This window comes from Monodon monoceros, unplaced genomic scaffold, assembly GCF_005190385.1.
Source record: "Monodon monoceros isolate NGI ecotype Baffin Bay Population unplaced genomic scaffold, NGI_Narwhal_1 Super_Scaffold_17, whole genome shotgun sequence".
In the NCBI taxonomy this organism is placed as follows: domain Eukaryota; kingdom Metazoa; phylum Chordata; class Mammalia; order Artiodactyla; family Monodontidae; genus Monodon; species Monodon monoceros.
Genome location: NW_021703773.1, coordinates 15633294 through 15651287, shown reverse-complemented (window position 1 = coordinate 15651287; position 17994 = coordinate 15633294). Strand labels below are relative to the sequence as shown.

At 36.4% G+C, this 17994-nt stretch overlaps 1 protein-coding gene across 1 annotated transcript in view; it reads left to right on the top strand.

Annotated features, from left to right (window-relative positions):
- Positions 1-17994, top strand: part of SGCZ (sarcoglycan zeta) — an 895164-nt gene that overhangs the window by 200763 nt on the left and 676407 nt on the right. The gene's annotated exons all lie outside the window — the stretch shown is intronic.

Here is a 17994-nt window from a genome sequence, read left to right as displayed (position 1 = left end):
AGGGTCACAAGTGGTTGGAGAGATATAAAAAGGCACAGAAAATGAGGTAATATCCTAGTTTAAGATCATTTTGATAAGAGGAGTTAGAATGAGGACTTTTTAAAGGGTTATTTTTCTGCTTAGACATCTTTACAGAAAATTTGGAAAATGCAAGCAAAAAGGCAATACATTTATGAAGTTAGAATTAATTTATTTGGACTTGGAAGATATAAAATTAGTATTTTATGTGGAAATACTAAATAAATTAAAAGGCAAATGTGAACTGTATTAAATGCATATTTGAAGTGATTTTAAAATTTCCATTTGTAACATGTTATGATTCTAGCTACCATATTTCCCATAGCTAAGTTTTCAATAACTTTATATCCTCAAGGTTATACAATAATAAATGGTGCTGTCTATTCCAAATAGTAGTTGTACTTCAGCTAGTATTTTTAGTATGATACTTAAGCCCAATGTTTTTTAGTCATTTCAATATTAGTATACATGCATGTTCAGGACATCCTTTCATTTAAATTTGTTATTTATCATTTAATAGAATTACAACAAATGCTTAAGAATTTAAAATATATCAGGCATATTAATCCCATTTTACAGATGAGAAAATTGAGGAACAGAGATGTGCCCAGGGTCACATAGTAAGCAAGTGCCAGAGCCAGAATGTGCCCCCAGCCATAGGGCTTAAGAGACCATGGTTCTATCATTACCCTTTGTTGCATGTTCATACTATACTGCTACTTGTAAGAAATTAGAATAATTTTACAAAACTGTAATTTTTTTTTTAAGAATTTAAGGTAAAATTTGCAAGATCTTCTTTAAACAAAACCCAGAATTTTTCAAAAGGCATTTTATTTTTTAATTTATTTTTTATTGAAGTATAGTTGATTTATAATGTTTCAGGTATACAGAAAAGTGATTCAGTTACATATATATGTATATATATATATATACATTCTTTTTCATATTCTTTTACGTTATAGCTTATAACAAGATACTGAATATAGTTCCCTGTGCCACAGTAGGTCCTTGTTGTTTATCTATTTTACATATAGCAGGGTGTATCTGTTAATCCCAAATTCCCAATTTATCTCTCCCCCCCGCTTTCCCCTTTGGTAACCATAAATTTGTTTTCTATGTCTGTGAGTCTATTTCTGTTCAAAAGCCATTCTCTACAGTCGTTTTGTAACATAATATCAGAATCTGACATACAAAAATGGAGATAATTGATATCTTATCTAAACATACTTTTGTGTTTGAGGTGGGAAATGCTCATGGTAAGAGCATTTTGATATTGTAATTAACTGTCAAATGGAACATTTCCATTTTGTTTTTCTTTTACTGTCCTTTTGCAGATATATTTTTTGTTTGGAAAAGCTAATTGCTTGTCTATGGAGGACAGAATGTTTTCACTCAGCCCTTAAATTTCAGTACTAATGTTGCTGCAACAATTAAATGTGCCAGCCAAAGTGCTAACTTAGCGTACTACACTTCCCTCTTAAGTTATTTTCAAGAGTTATTATTTCCTTTCTTTGAAAATAACTAATAATTTGTTCCTTCACAACACTTTGCTCCTTGATATTTTAATATGCAAAAATCAGCATCTCTGCTAGCTTTCTTTGCATTATAGAAATGTCTAAAGAGGCACATTTAAAATTCCCTTACGGTATAATTTCCAATAATAGCAGTCTTGTGAAGTGCAGACTGAAAATTTCAGCATAGATTTTTACAATTTGTCTATGAAAATATCTTTGGATTAAAATATAATCACATTACAGAATTTTCAAGTGTCTAATTTATCTTTTGACACATTCCACCAAATTCCAACATGAGTCCTATGATTTTCTATATTATTGAATATAAATTCATTAACTTTTGTCATTTTGATGTTTGAACAGTATGAAAATTGGTTATCTTTTCTTCCAAGGGCCAGTAATTGAGCTTTCCTTTAACATCAATGGACTCATAATTTTCAAATGAAAATCAGACTTTCTCACTTGCTTGACTTTGTGTTTTTCAATGTTGGATGTCAAATCAGTATTTACCTTTCTCCAAATCATACCATTGGAGAGCAGAATTTTCACCATTTCTTATTCTGCTTCAGCATCGATAACTTTTTGATAGTATTGCCAGATACTGGTCAATATTAATAACAATAGTAATGACAACTATTAATGTTATTGAGCATTTAATACTTATGGGCAATGTTCTAATTTACTTATATTATTACCTTATTTAATTTTCTCTACAACCATTTGTGGTTGAGGTTAAGTAGCTCTCCCCAAGGTCACACAACTAGTAAGTGGAGAATCTAGGCTTAAACTCCACACAGTGTGTCCTCAGAGCCCCTAATTTTCACTGTAGCCTCTCTAAATGATTCACTCTGACAATGTGACTTCATTTTCCACACTATTAACTTAAAAACTTCATAGGAAGCAAATTGAACCTTATTATTGAAAGATTCAACTAATCCTTATTATGCTGACACCGGTCTCCTAAAATAAAATAGTTCTGACCTTATAAGGTTTAAATGTTTCCTTGTAATGTGATATTTCAGATTCCTGGGAATAATTGCTGTACTATTTTATTTTAATTGCCATGCATAGCATACCATGGAATGGAGAATTCTTCCATCAAACTTGAACTCTCAGGTACTCCTATGATAATAAATCTTGGAATTTTAAATATTTGGTTCTGTTTAATTTATTTGGTGGTTGATGGTGCTCACACTGTGTTAGCACAGCTTACATTGACTGCAGAGTGATATCACCCTACACATTATTATATTTTTATACTTTCAATTTATGTATTGTGGGGAAAAAAGTAGGGGGGATACAGATGAACTGGTTTTAATGTCTTAAAAAATTCCACAATATGGCAGAGCACTCTAAAAATAACATTAGACATGTCCATGGTAAGTAACTTTAGTCCCCAGCACATACAGCAAGGACTCTCATTGTCTGTAAAAGTCTGTTATTCATTTGCAGATCTTCAGAACTGTGTCTCTATCTGACTGGAACTCTTTACTGCCTGTTACTGCTATCATACTGCAAACTTACCGATGTTCCAGGAAACAGTGTATCTTTCTTTAGGGTTCTCTTGGTCTTACCCAAGTTTCTTGCCTTTTGTTAGCTGTAAATTGAACCTGGCAGCTCTGTACCATGCATGGCCAGTTCCTCCATAGTAGAAAAAATAAATTACACATATTAATCAAAATTTAGTGGTTGTACTATAGCTCACAAGGTGATAACTCATGGCTTTAGGAAATGTAATATCTGTAGATATTCCTGTGGTATATTCAGAGATCCTTATGCTGTGTGATGACATGGATTTAGAGTGAATTAGAAGGTTGTGAAATTAGAACAGGACTCTCTCTTTTACTTAAATATATGACTGACTAGGTACAATATCTCACAATTATCTATAAACATCAGAAGCTACTTGAAATTTGGAATCTTCATTATAATGGTATCACCATTTGGAGAAGGACTGTGCCTTTCAAAACCAGGGACTTTACTTCTATTTATGAAAGTAATGTAAATGGTCCCACCATAGGTAACTTACTAAAAGGTAGGATGCTTCTTAACCCCTTGGAATCCTGTGGCATCAGAACACCATCTAAAACTATCTAGAGAGAAAAGCACAGGATAGAACCACAGTTCTCAGCCTGACTTCATTCACCGGGATCTACATGGGAGCTTATTTAGAAACACATATTCACAGATACCACTTCAGAAACGCTGGATCAGAACTTGGGGGTGGGAGTGGGGTAGTGGTGAGAATCTGTATTTCAACTGTCCACAAATATATGTTCAAGAATTCTTAGGTTTCTTCTGAGGATCCCTTGGGAATCCCTGTTGTAAACTAGTGTTTGCAGTCAGACATTCTGATTTTGGATTCAGCTTTACCATTTACCAGCTCGTCAGTACTTCAGTTCCCCCTCTATAATATATATTTGAGGAGTGGTTGGGGAGAATGAGACATATTACATGTTCACTGCCTTCCAGGAGGCTTGATCCCTATTACGGTTTCTGTATTGAGGGCAATTACTGTTAAAATTGTCATCCTCAGCTACACTTGTGAGGTAGGCATCACAGATAATACCTGTTGGGCCTGGGTATGAAGGCATTACATTCTTGGAGAAGAAAATGAATCCTCCTTTGTAACCACTCTGGAAGTTGAGACTTGATTCAAAAAACTTGATTTCTCATTTTCACTGGAATATATACATGTAGATAGATAGCTATATCTATATCAAGACCATGAATCAACATAAAGATTCTTTATATGTAAATCTTTATTGTATAAAGAATCTATATGTAGGTCTTCCCTGCTGGCACAGTGGTTAAGAATCCGCCTGCCAATGCAGGGGAAACGGGTTCAAGCCCTGGTGCAGGAAGATCCCACATGCCACGGAGCAACTAAGCCCATGCGCCACAACTACTGAGCCTGTGCTCTAGAGCCCGTGAGCCACAACTACTGAGCCCGCGTGCAATGAAGAGTAGCCCCCGCTCGCTGCAACTAGAGAAAGCTCACGCGCAGCAACCAAGACCCAACGCAACGAAAAAAAAAAAGAGATGTGTACTTAAGAGTTAATGAAATTAATAATTTCCTTGCTTTATCAAGGACATTTTAAAAAAAGAATCTATATGTAAAGATTATATATGTATAAAGATTAGATAGATAAAATAGCTATGTCTTCCAAAAGCTAAAGAGTGATGTAAAAACTTATCTTTTTCCGAGTTCTTTTTGATATTCTATTTGTGCAGTTGGCTGTATTCATTCAAGGCAAACCATTCCATTTTCCACTTTGTATTGTTTGGTTTTACTAACTTAGTTTGCAGTGCTACAAGCAAATAACTTACGATAGCAACAACATATCAATTTTGTATCAATATAACTTCTAGTGCACTTGTAAAATGCCCTGTTTAGCCATCAGTCATTTCTGTGAAAGGTTATCAATGCCTCAGATGAAAGAGGTGGCGCACATCTATCTGGTTTTGCGTGATAATCCTTCTGAAATACAAAAGAGTATCTGTAGATGCAGGAAAGAACAACTTCTTGCTGTGGTCGTGGTTGTCCTTTAAAAATCTGGGTGGATTTAAGACGGGGAAATGGAAACTAGAGTTTCTTTGAAAAAAGCTGAGAAGGGTGATGGAATGAGCACATGTATCCTTGCCAGGTTTCCTTTTGCTGCTGTAGTCAGGCTTTCTTCTCACTTAAATTTTTATTGTGCTTCATGCAACCTTCAGCAACTTGTCAATTGCAACCATGATCCTTCTGGGTTTCTATATCAAGAGTCATAACACAGCCACACACATTCCCAGAAATGAGTCTAACAACCTTATATAGAATTAAGAGGGCCCCCAATCCTCATAAATCAGATAAAAGGTACTATGCTATTTAATTTTTATTATATCTTATCTCCTTAGAGGAGAACAACCATGTAATTTGTATTCTACAAATGTCTTTAGAACTATATCTTTTTAAAATATTAATCTAAATGATTAAATAATTACCTCTTAGCTTTCTTTTTGTAAAATCAAATATCAGTGCGCTAAATTTTTTATTGACTAAATATTGGTGACTTTTTATAGCTAACTTGTACATTGTCAATAACTTTTGTGCTTATTCTGTTATTCTGTGATTTATATCTTATATGTCTTGCTATTCATTTCTTTTTTTTTTTTCTTGCTATTCATTTCTAAGCATGTTTGCCTACCATTCACAGGGCAACTCTATGCAACAACTTTAAAGAAGAGTGAAACTTATTTTTGCTGTGTGCTCTCCTAGGCACTCAGAGTTCCCAAACTCCCTTCACTCTATATTGAACTTTCCAAAAGTGGTATCCTCGGGGACCAAATTGCCTGGTGTGAAATCCCAGCCTGATCACTTACTAACTGTGCAGCCAGGAACTAGGTTGTAGCTTCTTCTTTATCTTAATTTCTATGTATACAAAATGAAGATAATAATAGTATGTATTCCATAGAAATGCTTGATAAATATCATCATTACACTCAGCTCTTTAATTCACACTAACAGGTACATGACTGATTCAGATTCCTTGTGATAAATATCCTGGTGAATTTGCATAGCATTTCCACAAAGCAAGCTCTCCCACCCCGCCCAGCAAAGGCAACATCAACCAGAGGCAGGAAGAGTCTGGGGGATGGGCCTTGATGTTCCACATTTTTGAAATCTTACCTTAGAAATGTGATGATGCAGTTCATCCTTACATTAGCAAACCATTCTCCATCTTGTCAAATTGTATTATTTCTGAATTTATTTCATCTGAAACTCAGAGAACCACTTTATCCCCTTAATGTTTGGTATTGACCTTGAATCCCAAGAAGCAAGTTGCTCTTCTGTCGCTGAGCTAGTCCTGAAGCATCACTCAGTCCTGTCAGTCCTTCTTGCCAGAGACTCAGTTTGGGTCTTCATTTCTTCTCACCTGTGATACAGAAACAACCTCCAAACATCCATTCCTGGATGGCTTTACCCCCTTGTATTAGTTTGCTAGAGAAGTCATGACAAAATCCCACAGACTGGTGGCTTAAACAACAGAAGTTTATTTTCTCATGGTTCTGGAGTCTGGAAGTCCAAGATCAAGGTGCCATTGGCTTCCTCTGAGACCTCTCTCATTGGCTTGTGATGCCTGTCTTCTTGCTGCTTCTTCCTATGGTCTTTCCTCTGTGTGTGTGTGCCCTTGTTACCACTTTGTATGTCCAAATTTCCCCTTATAAGGACTCAAATCAAATGGGATTAGGAATGACCCCCTACGACTTCATTTAACTTTCATTATCCCTTTAAATGCTCTGTCTTCAAAACAGTCCTGTTTTGAAGTCCTAGGGCTTTGGTCTTCAGCATATAAAATCAGGGTGGGATGGAGGGCATTCAGCCCATAGCCCCCCTTCTAATACCTTATTCACACTTCTGTCCTAATAATGTTTCTAAAACAAGGGACTGATCTTGTTGATCGTATGTTTTGAACCTTTCACTGTCTCTCTCCTCTTCCACAGAAATCCACATGACTTTGTATAGCATACATAACCTGACCCTTTTAATAAATTAATTGAGACTGCCAGGGATGCTGTAATGAGGATTATCCAGGTGTGGATAAGACCATTCACTTGACATCAAATCCAGGTATACCCAAAATTACAGAAGTAGCTAAATTCCTGCTAATAATCCTAAAGTGGAACATAAATTCAATACATTGTTTGAGTCCTATCATGAACCACTTTGGCTCAACAGCCAATATCAACAGCTATAATGATATGGATACATTCACAATAGTTTTTAGCATAATTTAAAAAATCAATTATCATATACAGACTTGCATTGAATGTGAGCATAAAAGCACATTCAACATACTGCTGCATCCATATCCCTGTTTTATAAAAGAATTGCAAATCTGAATAAGACAAGACTCTGATATTAATAATTGCCTTCAAGTAGAGATTTATAGCTAGTATAATTCGTGGCTATTGCTGTTGAAATTTGTAATGGCAAATTAAAGCTGCTTTAAAGCCACAAGAGAAGTCAAGATGAGTCTTTGATTCTGACTGGTAAGTGGGATTGATCCTTAATGAAAAAGTTAACTTTTTAATGAATTTAACTGGAATTTATACTCCAAAGCACTAAATGCAGGTAATTAGCGATGCCATGCTACCTATCATCACCTTTGCTATTAAAAGCATGCCACTTAGGTACTGAATACATGTATAATCATATCATTTTCTAACTGGAAAGTTTATAACTGTAACCCAGGAGTTTATTCAGAGGTACTTTCTACCGAGGAGTATTTGTATTTTTCACGTGAAAGATGCCTTACTCTTAGTTTAAAAGGCTTGTTGTATTCTAAACAGTTTATTCATTGCCTTCGCTGAGGAGTTGGAAAAAATTGTTTATGTACAGTTGTTCACTTTTTTTCCCCTTGTAAGTTAGTGCTTCTGGGCCTTCAAGTGCTGATGATTTTGCACTAGTTACACTATTTTTCCATTATTTGTTTGAAAAAGGCACAGTGCTTTAGTGTATCTCTTACTCCTTACCAGAATCTTCTTAATGTTTCTGACAAAAGAAAAGTACAGATGGGAAGTTACATTTCTTTACTTCATATGTTGAAAGCAGTGACATGACTAATCCTATTTATAATAGCACAAATTTTAAATATAACGACGCCTTACATTTTAGTGGTGCAGAAAATAATGGAAAGCTGATGCCCCTGATTAATATCATTGCATATTAAAAACAGCTACTTAGCTTTCAACTGAAGCATTTGCAGCTGGATTATATGATCTTTGAGTAAATTTTACTGTGATAAAAGGACCTGCATGCTAACATATTTTTGCTTTAATCTTTATTAATAATTAATTCACTCACAGAAACATGCAACTTATTTACAGAGACAGTATCAATAGGATTTTGCCGACTGCATCAATAGGATTTTTTTTCAGATGGGATAATATGTGCTTTATCATAAAATTGTATGATGGATAATATTTTCAGTCATCTGCTGGAATAAGCCACAAAAGACTGTATATGTATCTTTTATTTAAATTTTTTTAAAAATATTTATTTATTATTTATTCATTTAGTTAGTTTTTAGTTTTGGCTGCGTTGGGTCTCAGTTGTGGCATGCAAGATCTTTGCTGAGGCATGCGGGATCTTCCACTGTGGTGCACAGGCTTCTCTCTAGTTGTTGCGTGCGGGTTTTCTCTTTCTAGTTTTGGTGTGAGGGCTCCAGAGTGCGTGGGCTCTACTTGAGGTGTGTGAGCTCAGTAGTTGTGGTGCGCGGGCTTAGTTGCCCCACAGCATGTGGGATCCTAGATCCCTGACCAGGGATCAAACCTGCATCCCCTGCATTGTAAGGCAGATTCTTTACCACTGGACCACCAGGGAAGTCCCTTGTATGTATTTTAGAGTAGAAAAATAATATTTTATCATCGATTAAAATTCTAAAAATTTTAAAGGAAGTTCCTAGAACTGAATATTATTAGCTTAATGAATATGTGAATATAATACTGAGAAGAAGAAACTGGATGGCTATGTGAATGTGGGGAAAGAAAAGAAAAATTTTAAATATGTAATCATAAAATAAATGCTTAGCCTTAAATATCATAAATATAAAGGGAGATTAAATTCTACAAAGAACACTAAGAAAGATACCAGTACCCTCAAGTAAAAAATTTAGCACCCCACCCATTTTTTAAAAATTTAACACAAAACAGCACCATCCTTTTACCACCTCTTGGTTGATAGCAATATTATGAGTATTTTCATTAAAGGCAAACTGGACTTAGAGCAGTAATTATGGGCTATTAACCGTGTATCACCCTGTATAACTGGGGGTACGCGGTGTAATGACTACATTTTAGAAGCCAAGTCAGAAATTCCAGTCTCTCAAGTGCACCAAGGAGTTAAGTTTGGAATGATTAACATGTACAGTAGCACCTGGGCAAATTATTGCGGGGCACAGAGTGTTTCTTAGCCAAAGTGTCACTTTGTGGCCATGGATGACCAGGATTTGGGAGGAGAGCCAGAAGATCTCTGGAGTTCCCCTGATGCTCTTTTCCAACTGTAGCTATAACTTCGAGAAAAAGCCAGGTGGATACAGAGCCTCTCAGTTTTAACTTTAGAGTCAGTTCTGATCTCCTTCATCTCACTTTCTGTGATGCCAGTGTGGGAGCCTTCACCAGGCTGTTACAAGAACTTTCATTCCAGTCACCCCCCCATGGTTGTGCCAGTTGTCTAAGTGCATGTTTAAGGAGATACGCTTTTTGGCAATTTTTAAGTGGATTTTGTCTTAGAATCTTAAATCTTTATATAAATTATTATTTCTCAGAAATGACCACTGACATAACAGTAAATAAATAAATGTTGCTGCCTTCTTTAAAAATTAAGAATTGGATACAATAAAAAGCATAGTAATACAATGTAACTCTGAAAGCCTTAGAATATTGTCTATCAAGATTTCTATGAATATTAGATATCAGAGTACATTTTAGTAGTAATATTGATACCTGATATGTTATATAATGTACAGAATTTATAAAGTACTTTTCATCTGTGTTATTTAATCTTCATAATAAACTATGAGGTACATAATGTAGTTTTTCCTATAATATAGTTATTATTATGCCATTTTACATATGGAGAAACTGAGTTCAGGAGGGGTTAAGGAACAGCTTGAGATCAGCATTCTCCAAGGATGATCATCTTCTCTCTTCACTGAATGGCCGTTGAGTGGTAGCTACAGTTGCCAGAATAGTTCCCAGCGCTTTATGACATGAACATAGATAAAGGTAGTTTCCCCCTTGGATGTATTCCAAAAGTAACCTGCTGGCAACTGAACTCAAAAACATGCTCTCTAGAGAGCTCTTCATCTCCTGGACTTTCTCACAGTTAATGGTACCAACATCCTTTCAATCACCCGAAGTAGAACCAGGAACCATCTTAGAAAATTCTTTTCCTTTGTCCTCATCCCCGATTAATCATCTCCAAGGACCACTTCTTAATTATTTTTCACTCTCTATCTTCCTCTCTCTTCATCCTGTCACCATCTTTCATCAGGTGGTCATCACCCAGCTTCTACACTGTTGCAGTGTTCCCTAGGTTGATTACTCTCTTTGTCTCTTGTCTCTCATGCTTGTCATCTATCCTACACAAAGATGCCCAGATGACCTTTCTGAAACATAAATATGGCCAAATCATTCCCTAACACACTTCACTGTCTCCTTGTCCAAATGTCTCACCATGGCCCTAAGCTCTCCCATGACCTCTCTTTATTGACTTCTGTGGCCATTTCTCCCTTGAACTCCCACTTCAAACAATATATCCTAGAGATATTAAACTTCTCAAGGTCCTAAGCCTACAGAATGCCTATTTTTCTTGTTATTTTCTCCACTAGAGAAAAGAACACATAAAATTAGGGAAAGCTTCGTGGAGAAAGTGTTGTCTAAGTATGTAGACATGGACGGTGTTTAGGAATTTTCCAGCTGACAGTGGCAAGTAGCATTTCAGAGAGGAAAGCCACTAATTGCCCAATATTTTAAGAAAAAAGGTGTATGGTATTTGAGAAGTGAAATTGTAGAGGTATTTAAAATATGAAGAGCTTCATCTGAATTTTATACTAGGAATAAGCACTCATAAGTTTATTCACTCAACAAATAACAAATGCTCATTCAGTGCCTAAGATGGGTGAGCTATGCTGTATTCTAGGTGTTGTAGATATAGCAGTGAGTACCGCCCCCCCCCCACACTCCATGAGGAGTCCCTTCCCTCATGTATCTTAAAACAAATAGTCACAAATATAAGTGTAAAGTTTGCACTGTGATTGAAGCACATGTGAAGAGGTAGTTCTAATACAGCCTATGATAGGGGATTTGACATGGGGAGGTCGGAGGGCTTTCCTATGGAAGAAAAATTGAACAAAGTTTTATTTAAAGAAAAAAAATACCTTTGAAAGAGGTAACAATAACTCTTGGCAGCTTTACAATCAAAATATATCCAGAATCTAATCACTTCTCACTATGCCCAGAGCTACTACTCATGACCAAACCCCCAACATATTCTCAGGTGGATGGCTGCCATATCTTATTACAGCAGTGTTAAAACCTAAACAAGGCCATGTCATGCTCTTACAAAGTTCTCCAATAACTTCCCATTTCATGTGGAGAAAAAGCCAAAATCCTAACAAAGACCCATAAGAGTCCACCTTATCTTGCCCCGTTACCTAATTCCCACTCCTCCACTTGGCACCCACTTTGCTATAGGTACACTGGACTGCTTGGCTCCAGTTAAACCTGCCATTCAGGCTCTCCACCTCTGGACATTTATTTACTGCTCTGCCTAGGATGCTCCTTCCTTACCCATTTCAGGTCTTTCCTCAAATTATGCTTTCTCAATGAGACTTTTCCAACTATTCTCTATGAAATTGTGAGCATATACCCCTCTTTAGTCCAAGCATTTCCCATCCTATCCTTTTCTTTCTCCTTTATTTTTCTTCATAGCACTCATCATCATCATGGGAAACTACTTATTTGCTCATTCGTGTCTGTCTCCATATGACTAGAATATAAGCTCTATCATTTTCATGTGTTATTTTAACCAGAGGTTTCCATCTATTATTTTGCTTCTAAATTGTCATTTCTAGAATAGTGTCTGGCTTGTGCACATATAGTTAATGTTTAGTAAATATTTGCTGAGTGTATGAGAAGCCAACTGAAAGATGAAAACGAGGAGAATTTATGCAAAGGTAAGAAATATACAAAGGACCTGTGATAGGAGAGACCTAGAACTTAAGAGTAATGGGCATAAGGTCAGTGTGAGATTAGGCTAGAATGGCAGGTACGTATCAGATCATGAAGAATCTCATAATATTGGTATTTAACCCAAGCACAATGAAAAGATCTTGAATGTATAAGTGGGACACGTGACTCAATCAGCTTTGAATTTTGCAGAACTGTTGGGAACATATCAATTAGGGGTTGTAATATTACCTTGAGTAAGATGGGAGATTGAAAGAAGCTGATGTATTCAAGAGCTAGTTTACAAGATTCAAGAGTAGATTGGATGTGGAGTATAGGTATGAGATGGATTTTAAGGATAACTCTAGTTTTCTTCCACTACCCTAAGGAGATCTAGAAGAAGGCCAGATTTGGGGAGCAGAAACTCATGAGTTAACCATGGATGTATTGGGCCTAAGTGCTTTGGTGACATCAAAGGGGAGCATCAAGTGGTCAGTTGATACAAAGGTCTGGAGCTGAGGTGAAGGTAGATATTTAAGAGTCACTTGAGGCCATAGAATTTAGGAATGAAAGGTCTTCCAGGGCCTCTCAAACTTTAATAAATCACTTGCAGATTTTGTTACAGTGCAGATTCTGCTGGAATAAGTCAGGGGTGAGTCTGATATTCTACATTTCAACAAGCCTTTTGGTGATACTGCTGCTGGTCGTTGTATCATATTTTGACTTGCAAAGTACCTATTACTAGGTAGCCTGTTTAATTACTGAAAGAAATGAGAATAAAGACTTCCAGTGGGAGATAGCCTCCTCCACCAGAGGGCAGACAGAAGAAGCAAGAAGAACTACAATTCTGTAGCCTGTGGAAGGAAAACCACATTCACAGAAAGATAGACAAAATGAAAAGGCAGAGGACTTTGTACCAGATGAAGGAACAAGATAAAACCCCAGAAAAACAAATAAATGAAGTGGAGATAGGCAACATTCCAGAAAAAGAATTCAGAATAACGATAGTGAAGATGATCCAGGACCTCAGAAAAAGAATGGAGGAAAAGATCGAGAAGATGCAAGAAATGTTTAACAAAGACCTAGAAGAATTAAAGAACAAACACCTAGAAGAATTAAAGAACAAACTAACAGAGATGAACAAAACAAAAACTGAAATGAAAAATGCACTAGAAAGAATCAATAGCAGAATAACTGAGGCAGAAGAAAGGATAAGTGAGCTGGAAGACAGAATGGTGGTATTCACTGCCACAGAACAGAATAAAGAAAAAAGAATGAAAAGAAATGAAGACAGCCTAAGAGACCTTTGGAACAACATTAAACGCAAGAACGTTTACATTATAAGGGTCCCAGAAGGAGAAGAGAGAGAGAAAGGACCCAAGAAAATGTTTGAAGAGATTATAGTTGAAAACTTCCCTAACATGGGAAAGGAAATAGCCACCCGAGTCCTGGAAGTGCAGAGAGTCCCAGGCAGGACAAACCCAAGGAGAAACACGCTGAGACACATACTAATCAAATTGACAAAAATTAAATACCAGAAAAGTTATTGACAGTAACAAGGGAAAAAAGACAAATAACATACAAGGGAACTTCCATAAGGTTAACAGCTGATTTCTCACCAGAAACTCTACAAGCCAGAAGGGAGGGGCACAATATATTTAAAGTGATGAAAGGGAAGAACCTACAACCAAGATTACTCTACCTAGCAAGGATCTCATTCAGATTTGATGGAGAAAACAAAAGCTTTACAGACAAGCAAAAGCTAAGAGAATTCAGCACCACCAAACCAGCTCTACAACAAATGCTAAAGGAACTTCTCTAAGTGAGAAACACAAGAGAAGAAAATGACCTACAAAAACAAACCCATAACAGTTAAGAAAATGGTAATAGGAACATACATATCGATAATTACCTTAAACGTGAATGGATTAAATGCTCCAACCAAAAGACACAGACTAGCTGAATGGATACAAAAACAAGACCCATATATATGCTGCCTACAAGAGACCCACTTCACACCTAGGGACACTGACTGAAAGTCAGGGGATGGAAAAAAGTATTCCATGCAAATGGAAATCAAAAGAAAGCTGGAGTATCAATACCCATATCAGATAAAATAGACTTTAAAATAAAGATTGTTACAAGGGACAAGGAAGGACACTACATAATGATCAAGGGATCAATCCAAGAAGAAGCTATAACAATTATAAATATATACACACCCAACGCAGGAGCACTTCAATACATAGGGAACTGCCAACAGCTATAAAAGAGGAAATCAACAGTAACACAAAAATAGTGTGGGACTTTAACACCTCACTTACACCGATGGACAGATCATGCAGACAGAAAATTACTAAGGAAACACAAGCTTTAAATGACACAATAGACCAGATAGATTTAATTGATATTTATAGGACATTCCCTCCCCAAACAGCAGATTATAGATTACACTTTGTTCTCAAGTGCACACGGAACATTCTCCAGGATAGATCACATCTTGGGTCACAAATCAAGCCTTGGTAAATTTAAGAAAATTGAAATCATATCAAACATCTTTTCCAACCACAATGCTATGATATTAGAAATCAATTACAGGGAAAAAATGGTAAAAAAGACAAACACACGGAGGCTAAATAATACGTTACTAAACAACCAAGAGATCACTGAAGAAATCAAAGAGGAAATCAAAAAATACATAGAGATAAATTACAACGAAAACATGACAATCCAAAACTTATGGGTTGCAGCAAAAGCAGTTCTAAGAGGGAAGTTTATATCAATACAAGCCTACCTCAAGAAACAAGAAAAATCTCAAATAAACAATCTAACCTTAACCTAAAGGAAGTAGAGAAAGAAGAACAAACAAAACCCAAAGTTAGTTGAAAGAAATAAATCATAAAGATAAGAGCAGAAATAAATGAAATAGAAACAAAGAAAACAACAACAAAGATCAACAAAACTAAAATCTGGTTCTTTGAGAAGATAAACAAAATTGATAAACATTTAGCCAGATTCATCAAGAAAAGAAGGGAGAGTATCAAATCAATAAAATTAGAAATGAAAAGGGTGAAGTTACAACGGACACTGCAGAAATACAAAGCATCATAAGAGACTACTACAAGCAACTCTATGCCAATAAAATGGAAAACCTGGAATAAATGGACAAATTCTTAGGAAGGTATAATCTTCCAAGACATAACCTTCCAAGAAATAGAAAATATGAACAGACTAATCACAAGTAATGAAAATGAAACTGTGATTAAAAATCTTCCAACAAACAGAAGTCCAGGACCAAATGGCTTCACAGGTGAATTCTATCAAACATTTAGAGAGGAGCTAACACCCATCCTTCTCAAACTATTCCAAAAAATTGCAGAGGAAGGAACACTCCCAAACTCATTCTATGAGGCCACCATCACCCTGATACCAAAACCAGAAAAAGATACTACAAAAAAAGAAAATTATAGACCAATATCTCTGTTGAATATAGATGCAAAAATCCTTAACAAAATACTAGCAAACAGAATCCAACAACACATTAAACACACATTAAAAGGATCATACACCATGATCAAGTGGGATTTATCCCAGGGATACGAGGATTCTTCAATATATGCAAATCAATCAATGTGATACACCATATTAACAAATTGAAGGAGAAAAACCATATGATCATCTCAATAAATGCAGAAAAAGCCTTTGACACAATTCAACACCCATTTAAGATAAAAACTCTCCAGAAAGCGGCCACAGAGGGAACTACTTCAACATAATAAAGGCCATATACAACAAACCCACAGCAAACATCATTCTCAATGGTGAAAAACTGAAAGCATTTCCTCTAAGATCAGGAACAAGGCAAGGATGTCCACTCTCACCGCTGTTATTCAACATAGTTTTCGAAGTCCTAGCCACGGAAGTCAAAGAAGAAAAAGAAATAAAAGGAATCCAAATTGGAAAAGAAGAAGTAAAACTGTCACTGTTTGCAGATGACATGATACTATAAATAGAAAATCCTAAAGATGCCACCAGAAAACTACTAGAGCTAATCAATGAATTTGGTAAAGTTGCGGAATACAAAATTAATGCACAGAAGTCTCTTACATTCCTATACACTAACAACAAAAGATCGGAAAGAGAAATTAAGGAAACACTCCCATTCTCCATTGCAAATAAAAGAATAAAATACCTCGGAATAAACCTACCTAAGGAGGTAAAAAAAACTATACTAAGAAAACTATAAGACACTGATGAAAGAAATCAAAGATGACACAAACAGATGGAGAGATATACCGAGTTCTTGGATTGGAAGAATCAATATTGTGAAGGTGACTATACTACCCAAAGCAATCTACAGAATCAATGCAATCCCTATCAAATTATCTGTGGCATTTTTTACAGAACTAGAACAAAAAATCTTAAAATTTGTATGGAGACACAAAAGACCCCGAACAGCCAAAGCAGTCTTGAGGGAAAAAAACGGAGCTGGAGGAATCAGACTCCCTGACTTTGGACTATACTACAAAGCTACAGTAATCAAGACAATATGGTACTGGCACAAAAACAGAAATATAGATCAATGGAACAGGACAGAAAGCCCAGAGATAAACCCACACACCTATGGTCAACTAATCTATGACAAAGGAGGCAAGGATATACAATGGAGAAAAGACAGTCTCTTCTGTAAGTGGTGCTGGGAAAAGTGGACAGCTACATGCAAAAGAAAGAAATTAGAACACTCCCTAACACCATACACAAAAATAAACTCAAAATGGATTGGAGACCTAAATGTAAGGCCAGACACTATAAAACTCTTAGAGGAAAACATAAGAAGAACACTCTTTGACATTAATCACAGCAAGATCTTTTTTGATCCACCTCCTAGAGTAATGGAAATAAAATAAACAAATGGGACCTAATGAAACTTAAAAGATTTTGCAAAGCAAAGGAAACTACAAACAAGACAAAAAGGCAACTCTCAGAATGGGAGAAAATATTTGCAAACAATTCAATGGACAAAGGATTAATCTCCAAGATATACAAGCAGCTCATGCAGCTCAATATCAAAAAAACATACAACCCAGTCCAAAAATGGGCAGAAGACCTAAATAGACATTTCTCCAAAGAAGACATACAGATGGCCAAGAAGCACATGAAAAGCTGCTCAACATCACTAATTATTAGAGAAATGCAAATCAAAACTACAATGAGGTATCACCTCACACCAGTTAGAATGGGCATCATCAGAACATCTACAAACAACAAATGCTGGAGAGGGTGTGGAGAAAAGGGAACCCTCTTGCACTGTTGGTGGGAAGTAAATTGATACAGCCACTATGGAGAACAGTATGGAGGTTCATTTAAAAATAGAATTACCGGGCTTCCCTGGTGGTGCAGTGGTTGAGAGTCCGCCTGCCGGTGCAGGGGACACAGGTTTGTGCCCCGGTCCGGGAAGATCCCACATGCCGCGGAGCGGCTGGGCCCGTGAGCCGTGGCCACTGAGCCTGCGCTTCCGGAGCCTGTTGCTCCGCAACGGGAGAGGCCACAACAGTGAGAGGCCCGCCTACCACAAAAAAAAAAAAAAAAAAAAAATAGAATTACCATGTGGCCCACTACTGGGCATATACCCAGAGAAAACTATAATTCAAAGACACATGCACCCTAATGTTCATTGCAGCACTATTTACAATAGCAGGTTGTGGAAGCAGCGTAAATGCCCATTGACAGATGAATGGATAATGAAGAT